Here is a 25718-nt window from a genome sequence, read left to right as displayed (position 1 = left end):
TCCATGTGTAGAGTCTTCTCTTGTGTTGTTGGAAGAGGGTGTTTGCTATGACCAGTGTGTTCTCTTGGCAAAACTATGTTAGCCTTTGATCTGCTTTGTTTTAACTCCAAGGCCAAACTTCCCTGTTACTCCAGGTGTTTCTAGACTTCCTACTTTTGCATTCCAGTCCCCTATAATGAAAAGGACATCTTTTTTGGGTGTTATTTCTAGAAAGTCTTGTAGGTCTTCATAGAACTATTCAACTTCACCTTCTTCAGCATTACTGGTTGGGGCATAGACTTGGATTACTGTGATATTGAATGGTTTGCCTAGATCATTCTGTTGTTTTGGAGACTGCATCCAAATATTGCATTTCAGGCTCTTTTGTTGACTATGATGTTGACTACCCCATTTCTTCTAAGGGATTCTTGTCCATAGTAGTAGATAAAATGGTCATCTGAGTTAAATTCACCCATTCCAAACCAACATCCATTGAATCATTGAAAAAGCAAGAGAGTTCCGAAAAACATCTATTTCTGCTTTATTGACTACACCAAAGCCTTTGACTGTGTGGATCATAACAAACTGTGGAAAATTCTTAAAGACATGGGAATACTACACAACCTTACCTGCCTCCTGAGAAATTTGTACACAGGTCAAGAAGCAAGAGTTAGAACTGGACATGGAAAAACAGACTGGTTCCAAATCAGGAAAGGAGTTTGCCATGGCTGTAAATTGGCACCCTGCTTATTTAACCTATATGCAGAGTACATCATGAGAAATGCTGGGCTGGATGAAGCACAAGCTGGAATCAAGATTGCCGGGAGAAATATCAATAACCTCAGATAGGCAGATGACATGTTCCTTATGGCAGAAAATGAAGAAGCCCTAAAGAGCCTCTTAATGAAGTGAAAGAGGAGAGTGAAAAAGTTGGCTTAAAACTCCACATTCAGAAAACTAAGATCATAGCATCCAGTCCCATCACTTCATGGCAAATAGATGGGGAAACAATGGAAAAAGTGACTGACTTTATTTTTCTGGGCTCCAAAATCACTGCAGATGGTGACTGCAGCCATGAAATTAAAAGACACTCGTTCCTTGGAAGAAAAGTTATGACCAACCTGGACAGCATATTGAAAAGCTGAGACATCATTTTGCCAACAAAAGTCTGTCTAGTCAAAGCTATGGTTTTTCCAGTAGTCAGGTATGGATGTGAGAGTTGAACTATAAACAAAGCTGAGCACCAAAGAATTGATGCTTTTGAACTGTGGTGTTGGAGAAGACTCTGAGAGTACCTTAGACTGCAAAGAGATCCAACCAGTCCATCCTAAAGGAAATCAGTCCTGAATATTCAGTGGGAAGACTGATGCTGAAGCTGAAACTCCAATACTTTGGCCACCTGATGCAAAGAACTGACTCCTTGGAAAAAGATCCTGATGCTGGGAAAGATTGAAGGCAGGAGGAGAAGGGGACAACAGAGGATGACATGGTTGGATTGCATCACCCACTAGATGGACATGAGTTTGAGTAAACTCTGGGAGTTGGTGATGGATAGGGAAGCCTGGCGTGCTGCAGTCCATGGGGTCACAAAGCGTCAGACACGACTGAATGACTGAACTGAACTGAGCTGTAGTGAAATTGTGTGGTATCCTGCAACTTTACTAGATCCATTTACTAGCGATAATAGTTTTGGTTTTGGTTTTTGTTTCTTTTTTTTGTTTGGTGTAGTGTTTAGGATTTTCTATGTCATCTGTGAATGGACTATTTTACTTCTCTCTTTTCAATTTGGATATCTGTTAGTCCTTTTTCTTGTCTGATTGTTCTGGCTAGGACTTCCGGTATGATGCTGAATATGAGTATTGAGAATGGACAGCTTGTTTTGTTTCTAATCGCAGAGGAAAATCTTTCAGACTTTCACAGCTGAATATGATGTTAGGCTTCCACACATAGCATATGTTCATATATAGCATATAGCATAGGCTTTCACATATGTAGGGCTTTTATTATGTTGAAGCATGTTCCTTCTGTACTCTGTTGAATTTTTATCATGAATGAATGTTGAATTTTGTCAAATGCTTTTTCTGCACCAGTTGACATGACTATGTGATATTTTATCTTTCCTTCTATTAATGTGATGTATCACATTTACTGATTTGCAAATGTTGAACTATCCCTGCATCCCAAGGATGAATCTCACTTGATTATGTTACATGTTCTTTTTAATGAGATTTTAATTTAGTCTGCTAGCATTCTGTTGAGAATTTTTACACTTATATTTGTCAGGGAAATTGGCCTGTATTTTTCTTTTCTTATAGCATCCTTAGCTGACTTTGGTACCAGGGTAACACAGGTCTTGTAAAATGAGTTTGGGGGTGTTTCTCCTCTTCAATTTTCTCCAAGAGTCTGAGAAATATTGGAGTTCATTCTTTAAATATTTGGCAGAATTCACTAGTGAAACCATCTGGCTGAGAGTGTTTCTTTGTTGAGAGGTTTTGTTTGCTGATTCACACTCCACAGGTTTTTTTTTTAAAATTTCTTCATAATATGATTTTGGTAGAATGTATGTTTCTAAGAGTTTATCCATTTATTCTATGTTTGCAATTGTTGATGTACAGTTTTTCATACTAGCCTCATGATCTTTTGTATTTCTGAGGTATCAGTTGTAATGTCTCCTCTTTTGTTTGTAATTTTATTTATTTGGGGTCCTTTTTTTCTCCCTGGTTAGTCCTGCTCAAAGATTGCCAATCTTGTTTTACCTCTTCAAAGAACTGACTCTTGGCTAATCTTCTCTGCTGTTGGTCTAATCTTTATTATTTCCCTTCTTCTACTAACTTTGTGCTTTTTTTTTTTTCTTTTTAGGTCCTTGAAGTGTAAAGTTTCTAAGTGGATGATGTGTGTAATACATATACAGAGTAATTTTCACAGTTACTTTTTGTTAGAGACATTGCTAAGTGATCTACTTTCATTGTTATTGCTGTTTAGTCACTAAGTTGTGTCCAACTCTTTTGCGACCCTATGGACTATAGCCCACCAGGCTCCTTGGTCCATGGGATTTCCCAGGCAAAACTACTGGAGTGTGTTGCCATTTCCTTCTCCAGAGGATTTTCCCAACCCAGGGATAGAAACTGCATCTCCTGTATTGGCAAGCAGATTCTTTACCACTGTTCCACCTGGGCACCAATTTGATCCCTGGGTTGAGGATATCCTCTGGAGAAGGAAATGATAACCCACCCCAGTATTCTTGCCTGGAAAATCTCATGGACAGAGGAGTCTGGCAGGCTACAGTCCACAGCATTGAAAAGAGTCAGACACTATTGAGAGTGCATGCACACATGCACACATGAGATGTAAATTTAGGCTGTTTATCTAAGATGTTTCTTTATCCTTTATGCTGCAGTTATTGCTTAAAAAAAAAAAAAAACAACTTCCCACTTCAATGTGCTTTTGCTGCATCCTTTAGGCTTTGATATGTCTTTCTATTTTCATTTGTCTCAAGACTTTTTTTCCCCTTTTGATTTCTTTGTTGTTCACAAAAGTGTAGTTTAATTTTCATGTATTTGTAAAATATCCATCCTTCCTCCTGTTATCAATTTCTAGTTTCATTCTATTGTGGTCAGAAAAAACACTTGATATAGTTTCTACCTTCTTGAATTTTTTGAGATTTGTATTATGGTATTGCTAAGTCACTTCAGTTGTGTCCAACTCTATGTGACCCCATAGATGGCAGCCCACCAGGTTCCCCCGTCCCTGGGATTTTCCAGGCAAGAATCCTGGAGTGGGTTGCCATTTCCTTCTTCAATGCATGAAAGTGAAAAGTGAAAGTGAAGTCGCTCATTCGTGTCCGACTCTTAGCGACCCCATGGACTGCAGCCTACCAGGCTCCTCCGTCCATGGGATTTTCCAGGCAAGAGTACTGGAGTTACATATGTCCTATTCTAGAATGTGTTCTCTGTGCATTTGACATGAATGTGTGTTATGTTGCTCTTGGATGGAAAGTTCTCTATATGTCTTTTAGGTCCCTTTGGTCTATAGTGACCTGAAAATATCCTTGGGTTTCACATGGTCCTTGGCCAACCTCCACTCAACTCCTTTGTTTTCTTTAAAGGTCATGAAGGACAGAGCCACCATCTCTTACCACCCATCATTTCCCCAGTAGGTTCATTCCTACCTAACTCCACTGTAGAATGCACAACAGTTTCAGTTGTCTTATCCTTTTTGTTCTAATGCTTAAGGTAAGCACACAGTTTCCTGGGTTTCCTGAGAATCAGTGCCATTTGCAGACAAGAAAATGCACTGAGATATAAAAGATCAAGATTAGTTTCTTCCACATGGAAGTTTCACTGGGCACTGCACTTCTGCCTTGGAAGGGAAGCTGCATAAAGATTTTGATGGTAGGAAATGCTATGGAGGCTGGGAAAGTGATCAAGGTTGCCCTTGGTCTGACAGGGGGTTGGAAGGAGCTTGGCAGGAAAATTATTAGGAAAATCCCCATATTTCCCCTTTACTTCCCACTAGAAACAATTCTGAGACTATTGCCCCATTTAAGATAAGCAATGTATTGTCTCAAGTGAGAAGCAGAAGTAGCTGGTAGTGAAAGGGATGGGAACAAACACTGGATGTAAAGAACAGGAAAGCAAAGGATGTTCTTGAACACAAACTGGGCTGCACATCCTAGCCAATCCTGTAGCCATTCTTCTTCCACCTGACAATAGCTGTCCTGCCATGAAATTATCAATCCACTTGCTCTAGCTTCTTGGCATTTCTATACCATCTTATTACTCCTCTCCTTCACCAACTTCTCATGTTCACTGTATTTTCTACTTCTTACCTTATCCCACAGCTGGACAGGTAGTGTAGAGTGAGATCTCTTGGGAGAAAGGCTAGACTAGGATACCTCCTAAACACCCATATGTCTTCATGCATACACACACACAGTCATACACACAACACCCTACTCTTAGGTGACAATATGCCTTTAACATGTGCAGATTCCTTAAAAAAGCATTTGAAGTCAAGTACTTTTTACATTTCTCAGATTCTTGATGCATACACTTATTTTATCCTAGCAATGAGGTCTATTTTCATTGTTTTATGAAGGATGAAAAAAAACTGGTGAGTCCTCAATTCCTTCTATATACAACATGAGAAAACAATATTCCGTGCACTTGTCTTTCTTTTTCACTATGGATCTATAGATGAATGGATTAAAACATTTGCAAAACTGAAAAAAAATATTGAGAGGCAATAATTTAGAATGGTAACCATTCCCCATGGCAGTGCCAGCAGATGTTTTCAGCTTGCTACAGGATTCAAAATTTGTGGAAACTCATGAGCTGCTGGTGATCACGTTCATAGGTTCCTGTAATTATATGCAAGAGCTGACATTTGTAAGTTTGGTTGAATGTCTGGCTTTTAAACTGAAGATTGGTGGGGTGCCATAGGAACAATAAACCACAGAATGGGCACCTTCCTGAGGGTTAATTTTACATGAAGATTTATTGGAAGAGGTTTATACAATTACTTAACAGGTAGCTAATTTAGAGTTTTTATTTATGGAAACAGATTATATTTATGCTTTAGAGTACAATGTGAGATTTCAACTAAAAAAAGAAAAATCCTCACTCGCATAGGTGAAGCCCTGGGACCTCAAGGATACAGATGCATCAAACTTTATCTTTAAAGGGGCTTTGATAATATAATGGAAGAAGAACTGATATGATACAAAGAGAGTTGAATGTGCAGTTACTTTCTATATTATCTCAGTCTTTACAAGTTATGGATAGTGAATCCAATGGCCTGGGATAGCATGATTCTTACTAAAAGGATTTGACTGGGAAAAAGCTTAGATAGAAGAAAAGGAAGGGGTTGGAACAGGGTCACAGAGGAAGTATAGGAGTCATGACCCTTATTGGGGTGTCCTTGGGACTTAGCTCTAAAAGAGTCATGATTCAACATTTTCCTTTTCTTCTAATAGCAGAAGGGATGCAACTATTTAATTCCCACCGAATAATGAGGCTGTGAACAAAGCTAGTAGAGGTGATAGAATTCTAGTGGAGAGATTTAACATTCTAAAATATGCTGCTGTTAAAATGCTGCACTCAATATATCAACAAATTTGAAAAACTCAGCAGTGGACACAGGATTGGAAAAGGTCAGTTTTCATTCCAATCCAAAAGAAGGGCAATGCCAAAGAATGTTCAAACTACTATACAATTGTGCCTATTTCACATGCTAGCAAGGTTATGCCCAACATCCTTCGAGCCAGGCTCTAGCAGTACATGAACCTAGAACTTCCAGCTGGGGTTAGAAAATGCAGAGGAACCAGAGATCAAATTGCCAACATTCACTGGATCATAGAGAAAGCAAAGGAAGTCCAGAAAAATACCTACTTCTGTTTCATTGATTTTGCTAAAGCCTTTGACTATGTGGATCACAACAAACTGTGGGAATTTCTTAAAGAGATGGGAATACCAGACCACCTTACCTATCTCTTGAGAAACCTGTATGTGGGTCAAAAATAAACAATTAGAACCTTATATGGAAAAATGGACTAGTTCAAAATTGGAAAAAGAGTACAACAAGGCTGTATATTGTCACCCTATTTATTTAACTTCTATGCAGAGTACATGATGCAAAATGCAGGGCTGGATGAATCACAAGCTAAAATCAAGACTGCCAGGATAAATGTCAACAACCTCAGACATGCAGATGATACCACTCTAATGCCAAAAAGTGACGTGGAACTAAAGAGCCTCTTGATGAGGGTGAAAGAGGAGAGTGAAAAACCTGGCTTAAAACTCAACATTCAAGAAAACTAAGATTATGGCATCTGGTCCCAACACTTCAAGGCAAATAGAAGGGGGAAAACTGGAAGCAGTGACACAGTTTATTTTCTTGGGCTCCAAAATCACTGTATATGGTGACTACAGCCGTGAAATTAAAAGACACTCACTCCTTGGAAGGAAAGCAATGACAAACCTAGATAAAGTATTAAAAAGCAGAGACATCACTTTGCTGACAAGGGTCTGTATAGTCAAAATTATGGTTTTTCCAGTGGTCATGTGTGGATGTGAGAGCTGGACTATAAAGAAGGCTGAGCACCAAAGAACTGATGCTTTCAAAGAGTGGTGCTGGAGAAGACTATGAAGAGTCCCTTGGACAGAAAGGCAATCAAACCAGTCAATCCTAAAGGAAATTAACCCTGAATATTAATCTTGGTGGGTCAGATGGTAAAGAATCTGCCTGTAATATGGGAGACCCAGGTTAGTTCCCTAGGTTGGGAAGATCCCCTTGAGAAGGGAATGGCTGTGCACTCTGGTATTTTTGTCTGGAAAATTCCACAGATAGAGGAGCCTGGAAGGTTACAGTCCATGGTGTCACAGAGTCAGGCACGACTGAGTGACTTATGCTTTTTTTTGGAAGGACTGACGCTGAAGCTGAAGCTCCAATACTTTGGCCACCTGATCTGAAGAGCCAGCTCGTTGGAAAAGATCCTGATGCTGGGAAAGATTGAAGGCCAAAGGAGAAGGGGGTGGCAGAAGATGAGATGGTTAGATAGCATCCCCAACTCAATGGACATTAATCTGAGCCAACTCTGGGAGATAGTGAAGGACAGGGGAGCCTAGTATTCTGCAGTCCTTGGGGTTGCAAAGAGTCTGACATGATTTTGTGACTCAACAACAATAACAATATATGAGGAAGATTTGAAAGAAAAGTGAAAGTGAAAGAAAACTTTTCTTTTTTTACTGAACATCAAAGAAGAGATTAACTAAATGAATCATCCTGGATTGTAATCTCATATCCTCCTGATTCCTCATCCCTACCTTTGCTTCTCTGCCTTGTTAGTGGAATGGAAATCTGATCTTAGTCTTATATGGACTATTTCCATATGGCAAGGCAAATCACTTAATAACCCTGGGTCTCATTTTTCCCACTCAGAAAAATAAGGAGCTAGACAAGTATGATATACAAAATGACTTTTAACTTCAAGAGCCTATGATCTTAGAAATTTTTTTTTTAAATGTGCAAAATTTTTAGGTACTTCTGGCAAGACAAAGCAAGCATCAATTGGGCCTTTTCACTCTTTAAGCCAATTGGCAGGATAATGGTTGTCTACTCCCCAAGGCTACCCAGGAATGTTGCTTTACAGAACTTGATTTGGTTTTGACCATCAGAATATGCTGTCTTACAATGTGAAATTTCACTTTTGAGGCCACAAATAACTGTCATTATTTTGCCTCTCTTATATGCCTGTATATAAAATTTTTATATACATACAGAAAAAACAAAATGTTGTCATCCTTAGGGTTTAGATAAACTGTTGTGAACTTGAAAGTGATGAAGCAGGTTGACTTATTTTTTAATCATTAGGCTACAGTGGTTATGGGTAGATGTGATATAGAAAGTCTGCCATGATATTACCAGCAAGTTTCATTTCCATGTGGCTGAACTCACGAGGCTTAACCATAGGAGTATCTCAGAGTGGGCAAAGAGACAACTGGTCTTCAGAGAAGCAGCATAAAGAACTCAATCAAAAAAAAAAAAAAGAATTCAATAGGCAGTGAGGTGGTGCTTCCTGGTATCATTCAGTCTAAGTAAAGCCTTAATACAATGAATTACTTAAAAATTCATTAGTAAAAAAAGTAAATTACTTGCTCAATAGTATAGATACTCTTCTAGAGTCTAGGTGGTAGAAGTGAATAGCACTCAAAGCTCCTATCCTTGAGGGACTCAGCCTCTAGTGGGAGAAGAATACTTACAACAACAATAAAATTACTATTAAACAATAAAAATAATCCTAATTGAAAAAATGTTTATCTTTATGTGCATGCTCAGTCAATTCAATCTTTGTGGACCCCATGGACTGTGGCCTGCCAGACTCCCCTGTCCATGGAATTATCCCAGGAAGAATACTGGAGTGGACTGCCATTACCTCCTCCAGGGGATCTTCCTGATCCATGAGTGGAACTCAGCTCTCCTGCATCTCTTACATTGACAGGTGGATTCCTTACCAATGAGCTGTCTGGGAAACCCATTATCTTTATGTATCTGGTACCATTTTAATGTGATGTCTCAGTCAGTTCAGTTGCTCAGTTGTGTCTGACTCTTTACGACCCCATGGACTGCAGCACGCCAGGCTGCTTCCCTGTCCATCACCAACACCTGGAGCTTGCTCAGACTCATGTCCATCGAGTTGATGATGCCATTCAACCATCTCATCCTCTGTCATCCCCTTCTCCTCCTGCTTTCAATCTTTCCCAGCATCAGGGTCTTTCCCAATGAGTCAGTTCTTTGCATCAGGAGGCCAAAGTACTGGAGTTTCAGCTTCAGCATCTGTCCTCCCAGTGAATATTCAGGACTGATTTCCTTTAGGATGGACTGGTTAGATCTCCTTGCAGTCCAAGGGACTCTCAGAGTCTTCTCCAACACCACAGTTTAAAAGCATCAACTGTTCGGTACTCAGCTTTCTTTATGGTCAAACTCTCACATCCATACATCTAATTTAATGCTTCCCAGGAGCCACAGTGGTAAAGAATCCACCTACCAGTGAAGGAGACATGGGGTCAATCCCTGGGTTGAGAGGATCCTCTGGAGTAGGAAATGGCATCCTGCTCCAGTATTCTTGCCCGAAGAATTCCATGGACAGAGGAGCTGGTAGGCTACAGTCCACGGGTACCAGATCCACTGGTACTCTAAGGGAGCTCTGAGGCAGCGATCATCAAAGAATAATCACACACAGTGATGCAGACCATGCTACAAGAAATGTTTATCATCCTCCAGGCAGCAGGACACCATAATCATGAAAAAAGGTAGCCATTGAAGGGACTTGAGAAAAAGTGGGCAGGCAAAGAATGAAAATGTTTCAGGATGATTAAAAATAATCTAGATGATTAAAAATAAACTCATGATATATAAAAGACCTAAATGTATAATATCAAATACTATAAAACTAGAGGAAAACATAAGCAGAATATCCTTTGACATAAATCACGGAAATATTATTTTGGATCTGTCCCCTAAAGCAAAGGAAACAACCAAAAATAAACAAATGGGACTTAAATAAACATAAAAAACTTCTGCACAGAAAAGGAAATCATTGACAAAACAAAAAGACAACCTACTGAATTGAAGAAAATCTTTTCAAATGACATTCCTGATATGGGGTGAGTATCCAATGTATATAAACAGCCATTTTCCCAAAGAGGAAATGCAGATAGCCAAGAGGCACATGAAAAGATGCACAACACAAGTAGTGATCAGAGAAATGTAAACCAAAACCACAGTGATATAACACTTCACACCTGTCAGAAAGGCTATCAAACACTAAAAGCAGAACTACCATGTGACGTAGCAATTCTACTTCTGGGTATATATCTGAAAAAAACTAAAAGCATTAATTTGAAAAGATACAGGCACCTCAGTGCTCATAGCATTATTTACGATTGCAAGGTATGGAAGCAATCTAAGTCTCCATCACAGATAAGTAGATAAAGAACATGTGATACACACACACACACACACAATGGACATGTTGGCATCTGCAGCAACCTAAATTGACCTGGAGGGCATTTGCTAAGCGAAATAAGTCCGGCAGAGAAAGGCAGATGCTGTATGATATCACTTATGTGTGGAATCTAGATAAATAAAAAATAGTGAACAGGACAGGAAAGAAGCAGCCTCATGTATTTAGAGGAAACTAGTGGTTACCAGTGGGCAGAGGAGAGGGGATGGGGAAGGGGTTATTAGGATATGATACCGTGTGTGAAACCTTGAAAACTGTAAAGCACTATAGAATTTAAAGAATCTCTTATTCAAATAGAAATAAAAAAAAAAACTAGATAACACCACTAGATGAGTTATAATTTATACATTTAGATATATAATTATGCTAAATTAATTGCCCATAAGCATTACTCATAATAGTCAAAAAGTAATACCAAATACATATATCCATGAACTGACAAGTGGATAAACAAAATGGAGTATATTCATATAACAGAATATTAATAAAGAGGAATAAATTACTGATGGATGCTACAACATGGATGGAGTTACAGAGTATTATGCTAGAAGGTAGTCACAAAAGATCACATATTTCATGATTCCATTTATATGAAATATTTCCAGAACAGGCAAATCTATAGATACCAAGAGTAGATTATTATTTGCCTAAAGTTGGGGAAGAGGGATTATGGAGTAACATCTTATTTGGAGTCTCTTCAGAGGATGGTGAACATTTATTAAAATCAGATGATGATGGTTACAAAGCTTTGTGAATCTACTAAAATCATCTTGAAAGGAAGGGCTTTCTATCATGTAAACTATATTTTAATAGAAATGCTTAAAATGAACTACAAATAAAAGATTGGGCTCTGTTATTATTAACTGACTGCTGTTAGCCTCTCAGAAGTCTAAATGAAATCATTCCTTTCAATAAGTAAGAAAATAGAAATGAGGTGTGACTATTGAATCCAGAGTGACTATTGAATCCAGAGTCTCGTATCCTAACACTGGATTTCCCTACCATTCATTCATTCATTCATTCACGTATAATGCCATTCTTTTTTTAAAATTTATTTATTTTTAAATTGAAGGATGATTGCTTTACAGAATTTTGTTGTTTTCTGTCAAACCTCGGCATGGATCAGCCGTAGGTACACATATATCCCCTCCCCCTTGAACCTCCCTCCCATCTCCCTCCCCGTCCCACCCCTCCAGATTGACGCAGAGCCCCTGTTTGACTTTCCTGAGCCATACAGCAAACTCCCGTTGGCTGTCTATTTTACACATGGTGATGTAAGTTTCCATATTATTCTCTCCATTCATCTCACCCTCTCCTCCCCTCTCCCCATGCCCATAAGTCTATTCTCTATGTCTGTTTCTCCACTGCTGTCCTGCAAATAAATTCTTCAGTACCGTTTTTCTAGATTCCGTATATATGCATTAGTATACAATATTTATCTTTCTCTTTCTGACTTACTTCACTCTGTACAATAGGCTCTAGGTTCATCCACCTTACTAGGTTTACAACAAAACTGAGAGGAAAGTACAGAGATTTCTCATATACTTCTACCTATCCCCAGACATGCGGGGCCTTCCCCATCATCAACATCAGACACTAGAGTGATGCATTTGCTACAAAAGATGAACTTACAGTGACATATCATAATTACTCAAAGTCCATGGTTTACCTTAGGGCCCCCTCTTCACATTTTCCATTCTGCAGGTTTGGACTAGAGTGCAATGACATACATGAATCACTGTAGTATGAACAAGTATTTTCACTGCTCTAAAAATCCTCTGTGCTCGGCCTGTTTATCTCTCTTGCAACTCAAACCCTGGCAAACATTGATCTTTTTTTATTGTATCTGTAGTTTCTACTTTTCTAGACAGTCATATAGTTGGAATGATATAGTATGATTTCAATATGAAGCCAGAAGACCACCTTCTTCACTTAATAATATGAATTTGAAATTTCCCTGTGTTCTTTCATGGTCTGATTGCTCATATCTTTTTAGCAAATAATATTACACTTTTTAGTGAATAATAATTCACTGTCTTAATCTGCTACAGTTTATTTACCTATTCACTGACTGAACGGCATCTTGATTGCTTCTAAATTTTGGCAATTATGAACAAAGCTGCTCTAAACAGGTGTGCATGTTTTAATGTGGATAGAAATTTTCATCACCTTTGGGTAAATACCAAGGAGCACAACTGCTGGATCACATGGTAAGACTATATTTAAAAAAGAAACTATAGTAAGAAACCTTATAAGAAACTATAGAATTATCTTCCAAAGTGGCCGTACCATTTTGCATGCCCATCAGTAATGAGAGTTTCTATTGCTCCACACCCTCACCAGCATTTGATGTCATCAGTGTCCCAGATTTGGGCCATTCTAATAGGAGTGTTGTAGTATTTCAGTGTTATTTTAATTTGCAATTCCTTGATGACATATGATTCAGAATATATTTCCATATGCTTATTTGCCATCTGTGTATCTTCTTTTATGAAACGTCTATTAAAGTTTTTGACCTACTTTTTCATTGGGTTGTTCAATTCTATTGTTGAGTGTTAAAAACTCTTTGCATATTTTGAATAACAATCCATTATAAAGTCCATCTTTTAGAAATATTTTCTCCCAGTCTGTGGCTTGTCTTTTAATTCTCTTGACTTTGTCATTCGTAGAGCACATGTTTTCAATTTTAATGAAGTTCAAATTATGAAATTTTTCCTTCTGGATCATATCTTTGTTATAGTATCTATAAAGGCCTCACCATACTCAAGGTTATCTAGGTTTTCGTCTGTATTGTCTTCTAGGACTTCTGTAGTTTTGCAATTTACATTTAGGTCTATGATCTATTTTGGGTTAATTTGGGAGAAGGGTGTAAGATCTGTGTCTAAATTATTATTGTTATTATTTGTTGGTATGTGCATATCCAGTTGTTCAAGCAACATTTATTGAAGAGACTAATTTTATGTCATTGTATTACTCCTACCCCTTTAACAGAGATCAGCTGTCTACATTTACATGGGTCTGTCTCTAGGATCTCTACTCCATAGATCTATTTTTTCACCAATTCACACTGTCTTGACTATTATAACTTTAAATAGTTCTTGAAGTTAGGTACTGTTAGTCCTTCAACTTTGCTCTTTTCCTTCAATACTGTGTTGGCTAATCTAGGTCTTTTGCCTCTCCAAATGAATTTTAGAATCCACTCGCCAATATTTATAAAATAACTTTCTGGGATTTAAATTGGAATCACATTGAACCTATACATCAAGTTGGGAAGAACTGATGTCTTTGGAATATTGAATCTTCCTATCCATGAGTGTGGGATATTTCTTTATGCATTTATTTGTATAAATTGAAGCTTTTATACCAACCATTATCCTACAATTCTTGCTATAATTGCTTATTAGTTCCAGGATGATTTTTTTTGTCAGTTCTTTTTGATTTTCTACAAAAGATGATCATATTGTTTCCAGATAAAGACAGCTTTATGTCTTCCATCCCAATCCATATGCCTTTTATTTCCTCTTCATAGCAAGCACTTAAACTGTGATGCTGAAAAGAAGTGGTGAGAGGGAATATCCTTGACTTGCACTTAATCTTAGTGAGAAAGCTTTGAGTTTCTCACCATTAAGTATGGAGTTAGCTATAGGTTTTTGTAGATAGTCTTGTCAAGTTGTGGAAGTTAGTTACTAGCCCTAGTAGTTTACTAAGGGTTTTTATCATAAATGTGTGTTGGATCTTGTCAAAACTATTTCTGAATTCTTTGATAATTACATGCTGTTTCTTTCATAGTCTGGTGATGCGATAGATTAACTTCATTTAACCAGGCTTGCATACCTGAGATAAGTCCCACTTATCATGGAATCTAATTCTTTTGTTTTTAGATTTGATTTGCTAATATTTTTGAGGATCTAATTACTTTGTAGTTGTTAATTAAGCAAATATTTATTAAGAACCACTCTACATCCAGCTCTGGAAGCACAGAACTTAGAGCCCAGTTGCATAAGCTAAGTCTCAACAGAATAAAAGTCTTGAGTAAATAGAAAATTAGTTTTATCAACAATTTAGTTGCTTAGAGAGATCTTGGAATGTTTAGATGAATCTACATTCATTTAAAACATTTTGAAATAAATTCTGGGCAACAAATAGACAACATGTAAGGTAATTTCTTGTTGATTTTATTAATTTCAATTTAATTTTCAATCACTTGCAGGAAACTCTCCCTATTGACCATAGCTGAAAAGAGAGACGAGGCATAAAAAAATCTGTTTGTTTTTTTTTTTTTTTCAGTTCTTAAGAGTCTAAGGAAACTTACTTTGACTGCTAAGGAGGTTTAGATTCATATTCATATTATCATTCTCTCTCTCTTTCTTTCTGTCTGTCCTTCTTCCCCTCTCAACATCTGCCTGTTGATTTTTTCACCCTGCTATGATCAGACTCTTCTCTAAAGTCACATTTCTCTAGGGTTTTTGGTACACAAGTTGTTGATCTATATCTGCTCAGGATCTCTGATATGTTTACAGACGGATATAGCCTCAGGAGCTTAAGGTGTTACAGAAACAAGCTATAATTGATTCCTCCAAGGGTTTCTACAGAAAATGGGCACGAATTAGGAATGTAAAGAGTGATACAATTATTTATTCATTCTCAATATATTGATTTTAGTTTCTACCGATATGTCTGCAAATTTTGGAAGAAGTACAGTACAAAAAAAGTTAACACAATTGATGTAAGATCTAAAGGTCTAAATATACTGGCTGACAACTAATAACAAGTCACTGTACTGATGCCTTAGGAATTCCATACTTTCAAATTTTTCAGGATTCAGGATTATAAAGGCATCTTAATAAAGTAGATACTATCAAAATCATTAACTATTCTTACCAAAAAGAGACTATAAACATTCAAATATTTATTGATTCTGAGTAGAATCAAACCACTCCAGAACTAGTTTACCTATGAGTGAGCTGTCTGATTTAATTTGGTCTTCTTTCCCCCTAGAGTGATGATATCCAGAAGGCCATGGTGATTTAATGCTTTCTTCTTGCTACATGAAAGAACTGTAGTCGGACACATGGAATTCAATTTATACTAATTTCCAATCTCTTTTGCAGTTAGGTTGGTCATGAGACCAATTTCTCTCCAATGAAAGAAAGATGGAAGTGAAAAGTGCTGCTGTGAATCCAAGGACTGTAGAATAGGGTGCGTGCCCATCCTACTTGTTTATTCTGCTAGAACCAAGAAAGATAACTACCCAAGAACAGTGCCTAGTGAAAGGCAGAACAACTACTTAATACCATAATAGATGAACGGCACTTTGAATGATAGCGTGGAACAAATCCTCCCTAACCAGAATGCTCTCTTAGGAATTATTAGCATAGAAAGAAATCAGCATCTGTATATACTAAGACACTCTATTTTGGATTCTCATTGTTACAGAAGCTTAGCTTTACCCTAACTAATATGGTCTCATTCAGATGCATCTCAGGATGATTTTTTAAAAATAGAATCATTGACTAAAAAGGATTTGACATGAAAATCATTGTCCTAAAGAGCTAAATATACTTGACTTCTCTAAGAGCTGTCAGAATTATTTTTGAATTCCTTTCTAAAGAGAGCTGAGCTATGTTTATTTAAAGTCACTCTTTAGATACAAGTATGTATAAGGAGCAAATAAAAAGGAGTGTCATTCAAGACTGGATGAGAAAAATGAGCAAGCGCACGGAAATTATTCTACTGATCAAATGGAAAATGTGACCCATTCTTAGGAAATTCTACAGGGAGAGCATCTTATTAGTGCTCCCATATTCAACATGGCTGAAAAGTATCCCCAGGTTCCTACTAAATGGATAGACTTTGTAATTTACTGAAGTGGTTTCCCTATTTCCTTAAAAGGCTTACTGTTTTATTACTTCTATAAGAAAAGCCATTTTTAACATGTAACATAATAATAAATGGCAGCTTCTAAGGATGAGGTGGCTTGGAAATTATTTCTGCTTTCCAGTCCTGAGACAAAATTTTACCTTTATTGACATAGTTGCAAGGAAGTAGATAGTCAGACCTCGGGGACAGTAATAAAGTTGTAATTTTTATTACTTTTTGAAACACTTAATCTTTTAATTAAGTCCTAAAACTGTTAATTTGAACAGAACACCAGGGAGAATGACACTGGTTTCCACAGTACCACAAAGCTAGGCTTCCAGGATTTTCATTTCTTTCGGTAGATCCCCTGAGGGAATCCTGCCCGTGGGCCTCAGTGTCATTTTTAGGTAAACTGAACTGGCATATTTTGTTGCTGGATGATTGAAACTATTTTCCAGAGCAAAAGTAGAAGCTTTGGTTTCTTAGTTTATGTCTTTTTTATTATTAGAGACTCCACAGTTTGAGAGGGTAAAAGGGGAGTTTGTACCACACTTTGCGGGATGAATGTATAAATGTGTACCTGTGTGAGTGAATTTTCTAGAACTGTCTATTCAGATGATAAGCACTCAGAGGATTAGAAACAATTTAATAGGTATAATTTAGTTGTCTGTTAAACTCTTCCTCCAGGGCTTCCTAAGGATCAGTTCATAAAATATTATTCAAATGTGATAGAATTAAGATGAGTATGGCCCCAGCACTGCATTTTCCCAAAGGGAAGCAAGTTACACTGACTCTAATGTTACTTTGCTTTGAGGTCCAGCAATTAACTCAAGGATTACTAAAAACAGTAACACTTGCTAGAGTGGGAATTACGTGTCCAGGACAAAAAACACAGGATGTCATAGAAGGGAAGTTATGAGAGAGAGTAAGAATCACCATTAGCCCACCTAAAAGGAAGTTTTCAAAGCAAATGGAAATATCAAAGGGAAAAGAAGAAAGCTAGAGGAAGGAGGGGAGCTGTCAGGGGGATGAAAGGGAGGGACACACATTTTTGTCAATTTTGCTCTGGTTTCCAAATGTATTACATAAGATAAGTCTTCCCGCAAGCCCCGGATTGCCCAGCCTTGGTTGTCACACCCTCTGAAATCTGTCAGCATTTAGAGCTGACAGAGGGCATGCCCTTTAGCATTGCCTTTGGAGAATGCCCTGGTTTCTTTCCAAGTCATGTCTCTGAATGTAGACAGATGTAGTGATAAAAATATTTGCCAAGTAGATATAAGGTTAGCGAAACATCATGTCGATCTCCTTTTTTACCACAAAAAGCAGAAGAGCAAACTTGAATGCAAATGAGGGATTCAATTAGAAAGTTGTGTTCTGGCAGCATGTCATGGAAAGCAGAGGGAGACCAGGTGATTTGATAGAAACAGGCCTTCCACGTTGATAACAGAAATCGTATGAATAAATATGGGAGCCGCTTTCACTAAATTATGCTGCGCTTAAATTTTTTCACCAGATTTCCAGCCAGTAACTCAATGTCTGAAATTCCTTACTTTCTAAAAACAACATCTTGTACCTGGAAAGGAAGATTCAAGTCTTGGTGTGTGTGTGTGTGTGTGTGTGTGTGTGTGTGTGTGTTTCCCCTCCACAGAGAATATTTTCTCAATTACTCAAAGGATATACTTTTCCACCTGGACTTCATTTCTGTTAACTATATTGACTCTCATAAAATGGATAAAAATTATTTTTGCTGCTCACTTCTCAGTAAAAATTCCATTGCTATGGATCATGTCTAGCCTCTTGTGTTAAACTTATTAGCACCGGAGTATCCAAGTTGGGCTCAGAGGGCAGAAGGCACGCACAGGATCTGAAATGTCCATCAGGGAAGCTCAAATCTATCCCTCTGAGACAGGTTTAGCAGCCAATTCAAAACTTTAACTAGGATCTGGGAGTTTAGAGCCCCTGCAAGCCTCATCTGGATCTATTTTTCCAAAACTAACACAAGTCTTGCTTCAGCATTTTACCAAATGTGGCTTTTCATCCTGAGTGTAAGCAGGCGGTCTGGTGCCCTGTGGAACCAGCCTGGAAAGATTACACTGGGGGCAGCCATGGCAGTGGCTGAAAATCAAAGTGGAAAAGCCTAGCCCCTCATCCAGGGAAACTTCAAAGCAAGCAGGGCCTGCTCCCATTATGCTTTTCTCTGAAATCGGGTTGAATCGCATGGTAGATAGTTGTCTGTCTGTGTCTTGCAAAAAGATGTAGCTGGTTTTGTCTCCAAAAGGTTGAGGGCTGAGGAGAGGGTGAGGGAGGAACTGGTCTCTGCCAGGGTCTCCAGCGTCTCAAAGCCTGGATCCTCCAGACATGCTTTGAATGTGGAGATTATGTCTAGGTTTCCACAAATCGGGGATGCTTACTATTGAAATGGCCCTGTATGAGATCACCTTGGCAATTAAATAACTCAAACCCTTCCAAAGAAGGCTCTACCATAGTCAGTAATTCTGTTCTAATAGAAGAATTAGAGTTACATTGAGTTTGGGGGCCATAAACCTAAAAGTGAAGGTTAATCCAAAGCAAACGGGTGTTTGAGAAATAACAGTAGATGGGGCGGTGGGCTGGGACTAGGGCATGTCGGGAAAAGTCAGGATGGGGTCTAAGAGCAACGAGTACCTCCCTGAGAGACCATCATTTGATGAGCCATGATAAACAGTGAAGACTTTGTTGTTGCTGCTGTTTTTAGGTGAAATAGAGTGCTGTATTTATCTCGGTTTTCTTTCCTTTAAAAATACAGTTATTGGAGGAGAGTCGATTTACAGTATTGTGTTAGTTTCAGGGGTACCAGTAAAGTGAATCAGTTATACAAATACAACCCCCTCAAAAAAAAAAAAAAAAACCACACACACACACACACACACACACAGATTGCTTGGTTTCTAACTAAACAAGTTCTTGAGTTTTCATTTTTCCTTGTGAAGATGGACACTGCTATGCTTAAAGTTATCATTTCCAGTTTGAGAATGCTTTTTAAAAGCAAATTTGTTTCTCTTAAAATAGACATGTTTGTCCTTTGAAGAAAATACCAACTAGGTAGTTTCTCTACTTGTTATTTTGCCAATCAACAACTCTGCTTCTTGTATCATCAGTTAGTCATCAGTTGGGGTTATAAACGTCACTATCATAATTGAGCAGCATATTCCCTGAGCTTCTCCAGGAGACACTATGCCAGATGCTGGGTGTGTGTAGAATATGCACAAGTGAATCCCTACTCACAAAAAGGCTCCAGATAGGCTACAAACACAGGATATATTTTTAAAAATCTATGGAACAATATGAACCGGCAATTATTAATTGTCCAGATTACAAATGCTGAAAAGTTTCAAAGATGTAATGACCATCAAGAGTTGGAATACTCAAGGAAGACATCTCATAGATCAAGCTTCAACCTATACAAGTGTGTGTGGTGTGTTTTTGTTTTGCTTTTAATTTTCTTTTTCTTTTTAGCTGTGGATCACTTTCTTTGAATAAAGTATTCTTTCAAATGCCAGTAAGTAAAGATAAAAGTAAAACTGATCTAGATAACAGAGGAGCTAGAACTAAGTTCTGAAAAACAGCAAGAAAACCACTGATCCATAAAATATGAGTACTTAGGAGAGGATCAAGGACTGATTAGAAAGCTACAGTTTCACAAGGGACATGTGACATAATTCCAAGTTACAAAATGCTAAATGGTTCAGAGAGTAAAGAGACCTGGAGTAATCTAAATGTTACTAAAGATCTCATGAAGCTGAAAGTAAGTCTGGGTCTAAAGCTCAAGTGCAACTAATGAAAGACAACATGGCACCTGACTTGCAGGCTTGACTGCTTCACTTTGAAATTTACTCAAAACCTAGACAGGAAAAGAGATGAGCAGCCAGGACTTGAAAATCACATTCTTTGACCTGGCGCGTTGAAAATTGAGTGAGTTCATGTGGTGGCAGCCTCTAAACCAGCGACTGTGACTCCCTATCAATGCCCTTCTCAAGTCTTCAGTATTCCCTCCCACCAACACAGTGCAGCAGTGATCTAGTTACTATACATTGACCCATGTTACTCTAAGGGGAGAAATCCCTGTCCTTCAGGGATCACAATTAATCCAGAGCCACTTTAATTTTGATTCTGTTTTTGCTATCCTTTCTCGAGCCTTTCCTTTTAGTGTTCATGCTCATCTTCCTTTACTTTTCTATTTCTTTTCCCCACCACCTCCCTCCTTTTTGGTGTATTAGCTGTTAAATTCAGTTTCTGAAAGTCTTTGAACACTAGCATCAGATTCTCAGAGATAAAATAGACATAGGCAATGTGACATACTATTGTCTGGGGCTTTTGGGTTTCTGTGTGTTTGTTTGTTTGTTTGTTTAAGGAAAATCAAGATCGTCGTGTGAAAATATTCTCAAATTCAGAACCATTTCTGTGGTGGAGTCTGATTTGCCTTTAGACAAGGTGACATGAAGATCTGGGTAAAATGTTGCATGTAATGCTTCTTCTAAGCAAATATACCAGTGAGAGTTATAACTGGGCACCTGTGAGGCAGAAAGAGTGGCAGTGATGGGGTGATGGTGCAGATGGTCCAGCCTTAGCTCACCAGCCCAGTGTCCTCTGCATTTCCCCAAAGAGAGGCTGTTGTGGAATCCAGAGGAGGGGGAAAGCATGCCTTTGATTTTTAAATAATGTCACCAAATCTTTTCCCATTTAATTCAGGCCTACATTTTCCACTTTATTTTCACTGAAACCTTAAAAAAAAAACAAAAAAAAAAAAAACAAAAACAAAAAAAAACTTGGAGACTTCCCTAGCGGTCCAGTGGTTAAGAATCTGCCTTGCAATGCAGAGAATGTGAGTTCGGTCCCCGGCTGAGGAACTAAGATTGCACATGCTGCAGGGCACCTGAGCCCAAGTGCTGCAACTAGAGAGACCACGTGCCTCAAAGATCCCATACGATCCAGCTAAGGCTGGATGCAGCCAGATGAATGTTAAAAAATACCGCCTTAGGAGGAAAGAAGTCTCCTGCCTCTGACATCACTTTAGCTATCCTTTCCCTGTAGTAACAAATTTAAACTAGTTCTTTACATCTGCATGTATTTTATTTTTCACTTAAAAGTCTCCACGTGAGAAGTTTGAGCTCAGAAAAGTCATAATCTTATTTGTTTGACCAGAAAACTCTAAAATGATAAACTCTGCTTATTTATTAACAACCTGAGGAAAAAAGTATATGGAAATGCCATTGTAGGTGAAAGAATATTTAAAGAAGTTCAGGCTGGTGCAAACAAGAGGTTTTAAAAAACATTTTGCTTCCATCTCTAAGTAAAGCAGCTGCTACTTAAAACAATCTATGGATACCAGAAAAAAAAATCTACTTTGAATCAAAAATATGTGTTTATATTAACAATCACATCTTTTAAATTAAATATATAGATATATGCATATGTGTGCATTTTAATGCTTCTATAATTTTGTAATTCACAACAAAATAATGGTAATGTTAGATTTTATATGCGTTATGACTTGTCTGACAGAAAACTATGACTTTATTAAAGAAAACACTATTAGAGGTCAGATTATATGAGAGCAAACATTTTTACATAACAAAAGACATTAAGCCACAGTGCACCTAACTTATTGCACTTGGTATGCAATACAACTAAATTCAGTAACACCCAAAATATCCAAATAGCCTCTTGAGATTCCTCAAGGAAATTTGACCTGTATTTGAATCTTTTTAAATGACAGCAAACTACATCCATCAGAGAACCTCTAATTTTTCCTGTTAAACTTGACATTAACAACAAAATTAAGAAATACAAATATTACCAAAAGATAGATCACTTACCATAAATGCCTGTTGAGATACAGGGAAATGCCTGTGAATAAACCACAAAAAAAAACAGAATAAATTTTAAAGGCCCAGCTCTCCCCAAACCCAAAAACATCTATTTCAACATCTGTTTTGCCTGATAATGGGATGGCCTCTACTCACATACTCTGAGATCTGAACTCCACTCAGGTGAAGTAGGAAACATTGTGGAAATGGTATATTTGATTAAATTTTCTTTACCAGCAATTATTCCAGCTCATAAGAGCCAAGGATCAAATTACCAGGAAACGTGGGAACCAATTGGTACACATAGTTACAAGAAATCATATCATCTAAGCCTACAATGAACTAAGTTGTATCTAAAAGAAATAACCATTTGTCAACAAGTCCTAATTATTTGCCCCATTTTACTATGACCCTTGCTATTGAGATGACCAGGTCTATTATATGTGTCTGGTGGAAATACAGTATACCAGTATGGTATGCTACTGGGCATTCTGTCCCAGCTCTGTATTAAGTGACATCATGTTGGTGGCATAAAATCTGAAAATACCAATCAACATTCATCTGTGTCAACTGAAACCATAAGCTGGCTATGGAAATAAAATTTTGATAAAATTTAACAAAAGGATTCTGTAAGAACCAATTGGATATACAGAATTTCTAATAAAGGGTATTTTATATTCTATTCTATTCAAGAAAGAACATTTAGAACCTTATATGAACAACTGACTGGTTCAAAATTGGGAAAGGAATATGGCAAGGCTGTATATTGTCACCCTGTTCATTTAACTTAAATGCAGAGTACATCATGTGAAATGCAGGGCTGGATGAATCACAGCTGGAATCAAGATTGCCAGGAGAAATACAAACAACCTCAGATAAGCAGAGACATAACTTTGCCGACAAAGGTTCCTATAGCTATGGTTTTTCCAGTAGTTATGTATGGATGTGAGAGCGGGACCATAGGAAGGCTGAGTCCCTAAGAATTGAAGCTTTTGAACTGTGGTGTTGGAGAAGACTCTTGAGAGCTCCTTGAACTGAAAGGAGATCAAACCAGTCAATGCTAAAGGAAATCAGTCCTGAATATTCATTGGAAGGACCGACGCTGAAGCTGAAGTTCCAATACTTTGGCCACCTGATGTAAAGAGCTAACTCATTGGAAAAGACCCTGATGATGGGAAAGATTGAAAGCAAAAGGAGAAGAGGGCAGCAGAGGATGAGATTGTTAGATAGCATCCCTGACTCAACGGACATGAACTTGAGTGAACTCTGGCAGATTGTGAAGGACAGAGAAGCCTGGCGTGCTGCAGTTCATGCGGTTGCAAAGAGTGGGGCACAGCTTAGCAACCAGAGAACACATTCTATTCTTATATTTAAGTTCTGTGCTATACATTCTTTGTATCAGTAAAACTTAAAAATAGACTTACAGAAGTAACATGCTAAATTGTTGGACTTCCCAGGTGGCGCTAGTGGTAAGGAACCTGCCTGTCGATGCAGGAGACGTAAGAACCTGGGGAGGGGGAAGATCCCCTGGAGGAGGCCATGGCAACCCACTCCAGTTTTCTTGCTTGGAGAATCCCCATGGACAGAGAAGCCTGGCGGGCTACAGTCAGTAAGATCGCACAGAGTCTGACACAACAAAAGCGACTTAGCACGCACACTAATTTTTTGAGTCATTTTTTAAACACTTGCTGGCAAACCACTGCTTATACCAGACACTGTGGACTGAATGCTTGTGTCCACCCAAATGTAGAAGCTGAAATTCTAACGTGATGGTATTTGGAGGTGGAACCTTTGGGAGTTAATGAGGTCATGACAGTTGAGCCTCCACAATGGGATCAGAATTCTTAAAAGAAGAGGAAGAGAACAAGCATGCTCTGCTCTCCACCGAGTGAAGAGACAGGGAGAAGGTGGCCATCTGCAATCGAGGGCATGCACCTGCACCAAACGCCAGATCTGCTGCCATCTTGGTATTTGACTTCTCAGCCGTGAGAAATGAACGCCTGCAGTTTAAGCCATCTAGCAGTTTGTTATAGCAGCCCAGTAAAAGACACTGCACTTTACTTAGCGATATTTAGAGTTTGATTGAAAGAGTTAATGAATAAATGTAAATAAAGTGAAGTCAAAATCGAGCTTTCTAACAACAGGAGGGGATCTCAGAATGGTGATGTCCTCCTGCCAATGTACCTATGTGTAAATCTGATCAAGTTCCTATCATCTTTGTCTTTTCCCAGGAAAAATGCAGATGATAACATTTACCATATAGAAGTATGCTGCAGGAATTCATGACAGGATAGTTTAAAAAAGGACTGATGTTGCACTAGAAATTCAAAAAACTGCAGTTGCTGTTGATTGTAATAACTAATATGATGGCTGAGCTCAATCATAATGAAATGTTTAAGCCTTTTTTATTTATGTCTTTGGGTTAAACATGCATTGCATTTTATTTTCCTTAACATTTTAAAAGAATGCATATTTATTCCCTTCACTTGGATCTTCTATTTAAAGTCACAATTTACATGATTTGTTTTGGACACAGTAATATTAATAATAGACTCTGTTGAGCTTAGTTATAAATCTGTGAGACACTTTTTTCCAGTCATTTCACTAGTAAGTGCTACTAGTTGCTAATGAAAAAAGGGCAGTTTCTGGGATGGAGTAGAAGCTATTTTTAAAATGAATTAATTATTTGATTCCTCTCATTCTTGAGGTGCTAGTAAATCTGAAGGAGTTTCTGGAACCACTCAATCCATCCAGTGACCCACAACCATGAAAAGACAGTATGGAGCAAGTTCTCCTGAAAATATTGTAGTTTTTTTTACAGGCATTCTCCAAGATTCTCCATAGGCATGTAAATTAACTGCATGCTCACTATAAGTAATTTGTTGCTAACAGTAAGGACTTGACATTCAGGAATGGCCTGCTCGGAAGTACAGGTTAGAGAGGATTCAGAATCATTCTTATCACTTGAGCCATGCCTACTCATGTTTCACTTGCTTTTTAATGCGGTGGAGAGAGGTGAGTTTACAGCTGATGCCCCAGGAATTCCACAGAAACAAACTAAACGCAGAAACATTATCCATCTTGTGCTCCAGGTAGACAAAGGGAAACGTTTGAGAATGGTTGCATCAAGCCATCAAGCAGAAACTACTAGCTACTAGAATGGTTTCCACAAGCCGGTCTGCTAGAAATCCCACCTGGACACCCTTTCCATTTAAGATGTCGGAGAGTTTAGTTAACTGCTTGGAGCATCTGTTTCCTCATCAGTAGATGGAAACTCAAAGTTCTCCTGAGGGGTTTGTGGGAGGATGAGGAGGAATGAGGAACATAAAGCACTGTGTCTGACAAGGGGCACTATCCCAGCGAGTGCTGATTCTTCTGTTGGCCACTGTAATGACCACCAGGCTCTGCTTTAAGCAGGGCGTCTATTGCCCTAGGGGCTTCCCTGGTGGCTCAGATGGTAAAGAATCCACCTGCAATACAGGAGACCCAGGTTCAATCTCTGGATCAGAAAG

The 25718-nt window shown here is 38.2% G+C and overlaps 1 protein-coding gene across 1 annotated transcript in view; it reads right to left on the bottom strand.

Moving 5' to 3' along the window:
- Positions 1-25718, bottom strand: part of LOC133044568 (ADP-ribose glycohydrolase MACROD2-like) — a 900047-nt gene that overhangs the window by 648737 nt on the left and 225592 nt on the right. Inside the window, exon 2 of the mRNA XM_061125972.1 lies at positions 22216-22246. The gene's annotated coding sequence lies outside the window, so the exon portion shown is untranslated. The remainder of the gene's footprint in view (positions 1-22215; positions 22247-25718) is intronic.

The sequence above is a fragment of the Dama dama genome, chromosome 23, assembly GCF_033118175.1.
Source record: "Dama dama isolate Ldn47 chromosome 23, ASM3311817v1, whole genome shotgun sequence".
NCBI lineage: Eukaryota > Metazoa > Chordata > Mammalia > Artiodactyla > Cervidae > Dama > Dama dama.
Note: the sequence above shows the minus strand (reverse complement) of the source record. Positions and strands in the feature narration are given on the sequence as shown.